The sequence below is a fragment of the Cyprinus carpio genome, chromosome A6, assembly GCF_018340385.1.
Source record: "Cyprinus carpio isolate SPL01 chromosome A6, ASM1834038v1, whole genome shotgun sequence".
NCBI lineage: Eukaryota > Metazoa > Chordata > Actinopteri > Cypriniformes > Cyprinidae > Cyprinus > Cyprinus carpio.
In genome coordinates, this window is record NC_056577.1 from 12719594 (window position 1) to 12728841 (window position 9248).

Here is a 9248-nt window from a genome sequence, read left to right on the forward strand (position 1 = left end):
TCTGTATCTGGGGCTCTAGTTGTCCTGGTCTCCGCTGTCTTTCAGGGCTGTAGAGGTCCTTTCTAGGTGCTGATCCACCATCTGTGCTGGATAAGTACTGGATCCTGGTGACTGCAGTGACCATCTGACCTAGATATAGACTGGATCTGGTGGCTACGGTGACCTCGAAATAAGACAGAAACAGACTAATATTAGCGTAGATGCCATTCTTCTAACAATGAAGCAAGTACAGTGGGTGTTATGGGAAGTGTTCCCAGTTCCGGTTTACCTAATTAATGCAACCTAAAAATCCTTTAACGGATTTGGATATTAGAAGCATATTAATGTGTTATGTGTAAGCCAGGTTAAAGAGATGGGTCTTTAATCTAAATTTAAACTGCAAGAGTGTATCTGCCTCCTGAACAGTGTTAGGTAGGTTATTCCAGAGTTTAGGTGCTAAATAGAAAAAGGATCTTTCGCCCGCAGTTGATTTTGATATTCTAGGTATTATCAAATTGCCTGAGTTTTGAGAACGCAGTGGATGTGGAGGACTATAGTGTAACAAGAGCTCGTTCAAATACTGAGGTGCTAAACCTTTCAGGGCTTTATAAGTAATAAGCAAGATTTTAAAATCTATACAATGTTTGATAGGGAGCCAGTTCAGTGTTGACAGGACCTGGTTAATATGGTCATACATCCTGGTTCTAGTAAGAACTCTAGCTGCTGCATTTTGGACTAACTCGAGTTTGTTTATTAAGTGTGCAGAACAACCACCCAATAAAGCATTACAATAATCTAGACCTTGAGGTCATAAACGCATGGATTTAACATTTCTGCATTTGACATTGAAAACACAGGCCGTAATTTAGATATATTTTTGAGATGGAAAAATGCAGTTTTACAAATTCTAGAAACATGGCTTTCTAAGGAAAGATTGCTATCAAATAGCACACCTAGCTTCCAAACTGATGATGAAAGAATTGACAGAGCAGCCATCAAAGGTCTTAGACAGCGTTCTAGGTTATTACATGCAGATGCCTATTCATAAAATGTTATAATTTTACATATTTACAAAGTATAGCATGCAAATATGTTTATGTAAATTTATAAAACTACTTGTACCTTCAATTCAGTACTCCTTGTAGGTTACTTATTCTAAAAAAAGTTCACCAAAAAACTGAAAATTGTGTCATCATTTAGTCACCCTCAAACCTATGAGTTTCTTTCTCTGTTCAGCACAAAAGATTATATTTTTCAGATGGTTATTAACCAAAACAGTTAAATACGTAATTTTCTTTTAGGTATACCTTTTATTATATTATTATTATTATTATACAGATGTAATATTTTCTTCATTCTATTTATTTTTATTTATTTTCATTTTAACTTTTAGATACACAATATCATGTTGGGGACAACTTAATGGCTGCCTTTGTTCTGCACTATTTTCCACCATTTTAAGATAAATGGATTTGTTGTGTTATCATATTCAAGAGATTATAAGCTAGATGCAGCCTAAATGCGTATTCGGTCTTTTACTTGCGCCTCTGAATTTATAAGGATTTAGTTTAAATTTTAGTCTAGCTCCGTGTTCAATCTGACTCCAATTTCATGTGATCCTTATATCTAGGCAATGTTTCTAATTAAAACCTGATCACAAATGTCAATTATGTATTACAGTAGGTAGACATCCAAAATGGGTAATACCGCCGCGCGTACCGCCGCCGCAGGGCTGCGGCGTTAACTGCAATTCAGTCGCGTGTTAAAATCATTCGCGAAACTACTGCCAGGTGGCGCAAAGGGACGGATTGCGAACTGAATGTAATTGTAAAATGAAAGGAAGACGTTAAACAACAATAACATTATAATATACATTATAACATCCTTAAAAGCGATTAAAATAGGATAGTCTTACTCATTATGGGCTGAGCGGTCAAATTAAAGAAAGACCTTTACACAAGGGCTCTTTGCATGCTATTGTTTATTAAACAGTATTACATACATACAATATACATATACACACACATATATATATAATATATATATATAGATATATATATATATCTATATATATATATATATATATAGACACCTGCAGCCCATTGCAGACTCACCATATAAGCCCCACAAACAAACAAAGAACACCTACACCTGCTCATTATGGGCTGAGCGGTCACACCTGCAGCCCATTGCAGACGGGCTTTATAAGTGGCACCGACGAACACAGAGGGGTGAGATGTCTCCAAAGGACTCAGCTAACAATTCTCTGTGTTTCTCCTCCAGACAGCAGCGTGTGACCGCCAGCCCGCTAAAGACCCGGACCTCACGGACCCACACAGCACTGCGCACCGAGGGAGGAAGAGAAGGCTGAGCACTGAGCACCGGAACCCCTCACGTTGGCTATTTTTCCCTGCACCACCTCAATAAAATCCACCCTTCGGGGAACTTAACTTGATCCTCGTGTCGTGTGCTTCTTCACCCCGTCACACTGGTGGAGAATGCGGGCATAACAGTGAAGAAGTTACCGACCAGGATCCCACCACATTCACTCTCACCGGATTAGTTTTCTCACGTCCCCTTCCTGTTTCCCCAGGTGGCGCTCCTCCCCCAACGATGGAAGATCTGCTGAAGCACCTCACCGAGGGTGAGCATCCGCCAGCAAACAGATCATGGAGCACATGGCCTCCCGACAAGGGGAAACGGAACGAGAGCTCGCCGCCATCCGCATGGCCGCCGCCCCCGCGAACTCTGCTACCTGACCCCCGAGCCCAGGCTACCCAGCTCATCCCGAAGATGACGGGGCATGATGAAGTCGAAACCTTCCTTCAGATGTTCGAGGCGATCGCTGCCCGGGAGGCGTGGCCCAGGGCACGACTGTGGGCGCGGATCATGGCGCCGTTGCTGACGGGGGAGGCGCAACGGGCATACTTTATGCTTGGCCCCGAGCGGAGTAGCTCTTATGAAGATTTGAAAAAGGAGATCTTGGGGCGGGTTGGACTGTCACCCATTAGCGCCCGCCCAACTGTTCCATGACTGGTCCTACAATCCACGGCGGCCCGCCCGTGCGCAAGTGACTGACCTCTCACGCCTTGCCCAACATTGGCTACTGGCCGGGGGTCCCACCGCACACCAGGTAGCGGAGCGCGTAGTAGTGGACCGCCTCCTACGGGCCCTTCCCCGCCCTCTCCGGCAGGCGGCCGGTATGCGGAACCCCACCAATGTCGACGAGCTGGTGGAGGCCAACGAGCTGGCGGAGGCCACCCAAAACAACCGGCTGGGGCCCACGAGCGCCGCCCTTTCCTCGAAGGGTGGTCCAGGAGCGACGCGCGCCGGAGGGCACCCAGCGACCAGTCGGCAGGCCGGCGGTTCCCGGGCCACAGGATGAGCCCATGCCTACCAAAGCTCCCCATTCCCCTGGACGCGCTTGGCTGGCAGGCTGTGCCGTACACGCGGAACCTCCAAAGCAGGCCCCACGAGCGCGGAAGTGAAGATAAATGGCCGACTGGTCCTCGCCCTCCTCGACTCTGGCAGCGGGGTCACCTTATCAGGCCGACGGTACTTCCTCCACGGCCGGAACCCAAAGCCAGACTGTCCATCACCTGTGTCCACGGCGATACCAGGGAAGTACCGGCGCGGCGCGTCACTATCACGACTCCCCCGGGTGCCTGGCCAGTGGAAGTTGGGATCGTCAGGGAGCTGCCTGTACCGGTCCTCCTCGGCAGAGATTGGCCAGGGTTCGACCGCCTCTTCGCCTCCGCTAGCCAGCCTGTCAGCCCCGCCGGGAACCGCCCCCAGCACCGGACGTCCACGAAGCCCCGGACGGCGCCCCGTGCTGCTAGCCTCGGACAGCCCCAGGGAGGGTGAGTCTTCCCGTCATAACCCCTAACCTCTTCTATGACCTCTTCCAGCAGGTGGCTGGGGCTGGGGCCTTTGCCCGGGAGCAGCACCGAGGATGACCGCCTCAAACACTGCTGGGCCCAAGTGAGGGTCGCCGAAGGGAAGGATCTCCAACCGGCACCCCACCCAACACCTCATTTCGTGGTCAAAAAACGGCCTGCTGTACTGTGTCGCACAGCGAAGGGGGGAGGAAAAAACCTTGCTGGTGGTCCCAAGGACCAAGACAGGAGCAGTGATGGAGCTGGCGCATGCCCATCCCATGGCCGGCCACCTGGGGGCCCAAAACACCATCCGACGCATCCGCGACCGGTTCCACTGGCCAGGCCTGGAGGCCGAGGTGAAGCGCTTCTGTATGGCCTGTCCTACCTGTCAACAGACGTCTCCACGCACCCCTCCCCCCAGCCCGCTGATTCCGCTGCCCATCATTGAGGTGCCCTTCGAGCGGATCGGAATGGACCTAGTAGGGCCGCTGCCGAAGTCCGCCCGGGGACATGAACACATTCTGGTCATCCTGGACTATGCCACCCGCTACCCCGAGGCCATCCCCCTTCGCAAAGCCACCGCGAAAGCCATTGCGCAGGAGCTCTTCCTGCTGAGTAGTCGGGCGGGCGGCCTACCATCCCAGATACTGACTGACCAGGGCACCCCCTTCATGTCCCGGGTGATGGCTGACCTCTGCAAGCTCCTCAAGATCAAACAGCTCCGCACCACTGTATACCACCCGCAAACAGACGGCCTGGTGGAACGATTCAATCAAACATTGAAGCAGATGCTGCGGCGAGTGGCTGCAGAAGACAGGCGCGACTGGGACAAGATGCTGCCCTACGTGTTGTTCGGCATCCGGGAGGTGCCCCAGGCTTCCACCGGATTTACCCCCTTCGAGCTCCTCTTCGGCCGGCAGCCCCGCGGCCTGCTAGATGTGTCGCCCGAGAAGCCTGGGAACAGCAGCCGGCCGTCCACCGCTCCACGATCGAGCATGTCCGGGAGATGCGGGAGCGGATCGACAGAGTCATGCCCATCGTCCGGGAGCACATGGCAAAAGCTCAGCAGGCCCAGCAACGACATTACAACAGGGCGGCCCAGCCACGGGAGTTTCAGCCAGGAGACCACGTCATGGTCCTCGTCCCCACCGCCGCCTGTAAATTCTTGGCCAGCTGGCAAGGTCCCTACACCGTCATGGAAAGGATCGGCCCTGTCACCTACCGAGTACGGCAGCCCGGAAGACGCAGAGAGGACCAACTGTACCACATAAAACCTTCTGAAGCGCTGGGTCGGGTCCGGGCCCCAGCTGGCAGCCCTCGCTCATCAACCTCCCGTGGCTGTGGACATGGACCCCAATTTCTCGACCGCCCAAAAGTCGGAGCTGCAACACCTGGTCAGTCAGTTCACCGATGTGTTCTCTCCCCAGCCAGGGCGGACCCACGTATTCAAGCACGATATCCGCACAGCACCCGGAATGATCGTCCGGGGCAGCGGCCCTATCATGTTCCGGAGGCTCGGCGACACGCCATTGAGGAGGAGGTACAGGAGATGTTGAGGTTAGGGACCATCGAACCATCACGCAGCCCCTGGTCCAGCCCCATCGTCATGGTTCCAAAGCCCGATGGCACCTTCCGCTTTTGCAATGACTTCCGCCGCCTAAACGAAGTCTCGGAGTTTGATGGCTACCCCATGCCGCGGGTCGATGAACTCTTGGACCGCCTGGGAAGGGCCCGGTACATTTCAACCCCTCGACCTCACCAAGGGCTACTGGCAGGTCCCCCTAACCGAACAGGCCAAGCCGAAAGACTGCGTTCTCGACCCCCAGTGGCCCTGGCAGTACCGGGTCCTACCCTTCGGCCTGCATGGGGCTCCCGCCACCTTCCAGCGGCTAATGGACATCCTCCTGTGGCCCCACCAGGCCTACGCGGCCGCCTACCTGGACGATGTAGTCATTCATTCCGAGACTTGGGAGGAGCACCTGGAGCGGCTGCGGAAGGTGCTATCGGAACGCCGCGGGGCTGGACTGACCGCCAACCCCCGTAAGTGCCGACCACCTGGCCCTCACCGAAGCCAAGTACCTCGGCTACCAAGTGGGCCGCGGCCTCATTCGACCCCAGGAGAAGAAAGTGGCGACGATCCTCTCCGCGCCGCGGCCCACCACCAAAACGCAGGTACGGGCCTTTTTGGGGTTGGCGGGATATTACCGATGTTTCATCCCTAACTTCTCCTCCTTAGCCTCTCCCCTGACAGACCTGACCAGGAAGGGGCAACCAGAGAAGGTCCCGTGGAACCCCGAGACGGAGAGCGCGTTCCAACGGGTGAAGGCCGCCCTCACCTCCGAGCCTGTGCTCAGGGCCCCCGACTTCAATCGCCCCTTCCTGGTGCAAACGGATGCATCCGATACCGGGTTGGGAGCCGTCCTCTCCCAGGTCATCGACGGCGAGGAAACACCCGGTGATCTATATCAGCCGGAAGCTGACCTCAGCGGAACGACGGTATGCGGCCGTCGAGAAGAAGGCACTGGCCGTCAAGTGGGCAGTCCTGGAGCTCCGCTACTACCTTCTCGGCCGCCAGTTCACCCTGATCACGGACCACGCCCCCCTACAGTGGATGGCCCGGGCGAAGGACACCAACGCCAGGGTGACTCGGTGGTTCCTCGCGCTCCAGGACTTCCACTTCACCTTACAACACCGGGCGGGGACGGCCAATGCGAACGCCGATGGACTCTCGAGGATACGGTCAGCTTTCGCAGGTCTGTCAGGCTCCACTCCCCGCCCTCCCCCAATCTCCCCACTTCTCCACAGGGACAGGACGACGCTTAGGGGGGGGGAGTGTGACGCGTGTCCCGAGCTCTCATCAGCGTCGCCCTGGAAACAGAGCAGGCACACCTGCACCGGCTCATTATGGGCTGAGCGGTCACACCTGCAGCCCATTGCAGACGGGCTTTATAAGCGGCACCGACGAACACAGAGGGGTGAGATGTCTCCAAAGGACTCAGCTAACAATTCTCTGTGTTTCTCCTCCAGACAGCAGCGTGTGACCGCCAGCCCGCTAAAGACATGGACCTCACGGACACACAGCACTGCGCACCGAGGGAGGAAGAGAAGGCTGAGCACTGAGCACCGGAACCCCTCACGTTGGCTATTTTTCCCTGCACCACCTCAATAAAATCCACCCTTCGGGGAACTTAACTTTGATCCTCGTGTCGTGTGCTTCTTCACCCCGTCACAATATATATATATATAATATAAATATATAGGTCAGTGGTCAATATATATATATATATATATATATATATATATATATATACAGATTAAAAGCTAAATGTTTTAATTTCAGTTCATTCTTGGTTAAAATATAGATATATATATATATATATATATATACGTATATACGTATATATATAATATATATACATATATACATATATATATATATATATATATATATATATAATATATAAATCTTCAGGTTCCATTTGCAGAGCGAAATGAGAACGGTACCAGCATTTACAAATAATTCTTATTCACTCTGTTATTATTCTTGACTTTTCAAATTGCTAACACTTTGCATTTTTGAATTATGCCTTTACTGTGTGACCAAAAAAAATGTGTGAATTGTGACTTTTGATCGCGCTGGTGCTTCATGCGCACACATATTCATTGGAAACAGCATTCGTTCTCCAGCCATGCGGGCCAGAGCAGCGGTCTACTTTGGCATATTTTTGGTCATTATGATTTTTTTCCCGTCATACTGAAACACGTGTGAAATCCAAAGCCTGTTTTCCCTAATGAATAAGAGTTTAGCTTCAAATGGGCAGCATGTTTGGATTTGTCCGGAATGAGAGAGATAAGCCCAACCTTACCTTATGTATCGCTTTAAATTATTTTAAATTATTATTATTTTTTTGTTTATAAGCCTCTATTATTATATACTGCAATTATATTTATCCAATAGAATTATATATTTGTAATTCTTGTTCTGTTCTGATAAATTTGTTGAATTTAAAGAATTTGTTGTAAAGTGAGGGAACTAAAAAAAACTATCCTGTTGGTACATTAGCCTAGAGCATTATTAGGCCTGCCGTTTATTATTTCTGAATGTAATAAAATGCAGCTCTCACAAACTTAATTTATTTTTTTAGCGGTGTTTTCGTGTATGTTTTTATCCAGCTTTATTTTTCCCGGCCTTGCATCTGAAAATGACTGTGCATCACATTCACTCCGCGCTCAATCTGCCTCTCGCGTTGTTCAGAGGGGGGGGGGGGGGCAGCTGTGGACGATTTCAAAATGTTTGATATAAAGGTTGCTGTCACATTTTATACAGGAATTGTTCATTTAAAAAAAAAAATCTAATTATATTAATCAAAATATATTGTTAGTTTTATGCTACATGCAATCAAGGTCTTCAGATACAATATAAGACACAAGGTTCATTTAGGCTATTTAACATGCACTGTTTACATTTTTACCGTTTCAATTTATAAACTCCTTGAGATTTTAAAGTCAGCTTAATAGTATTGAAATTCAAGTTGAATCTAGTATAAAAAAGGTTTTAATTGCTTCAATTAATTTCTATGAATTAATAAGTTAGCATGACTTTTTTCATCATAGCATTTTTTTACGATAGGCTAATCGTTTTCTGAAACCAAGAACCCACTTTTTTATTTTTTTTAAATCAATTAATCGCTCGCATATCTCCTACAGCCTACAAATAAGGCTAATAGAGGTTCTCTCTCTTTATTATTTATTTATAATGTTTATTCTTGAAGAAATAAGTATTTATTCTTTAATAAAATAAGGGAGAGAAATTAGGGGACGATCCAAATATTTGTAATGTACAGTAATATAGGCCTATATCTGCCTGCAGTTACAAAGTTATATTTGTTCTGATTCACCCATTTATGTAGGATACAATTATTCTAAAAATAAAAATAAATAATGTCATAAAAAACGCCATCGGCCTGAATAAATTTTTACCATTATAGAATTGGGGTAGTATTTTAGGAGGTGAAAATACAGTGAAATTACAAATGGCATGGGATTTTAAAGTATGACAACTTAAGGTATCTATAAAACGTTTCTATGATGCAGTTTTTTTAAACAATGGCACTTAAAGTTTTCAACTAAAATATTATTTCAACCATATAGCCTGTGACTAATAAAATGCATACTTTTCAATGAAAGAACACTGAGAGTGTAGGTTGCTGTCTGGTGTTTGGATTTGTATTTCAATATAATGAGATCCAAGTTTTTTTTTTTATCTCTATTTAACAGCATTAGCTCAATGAAATACGTCTTCCTTCAGGTAGACTGAATGTTTTCCCACTTTGCTAAATGTTGGGCTCATGATCAATGAGTTGTATTCGCCTCAAACTGATTGTATAAAAT

At 48.4% G+C, this 9248-nt stretch overlaps 1 pseudogene; it reads left to right on the forward strand.

The window, feature by feature from the left end:
- The first annotated feature begins 4327 nt into the window (after positions 1-4327).
- LOC122145410 lies at positions 4328-7070 on the forward strand (annotated as a pseudogene).
- The last annotated feature ends 2178 nt before the right edge of the window (positions 7071-9248 follow it).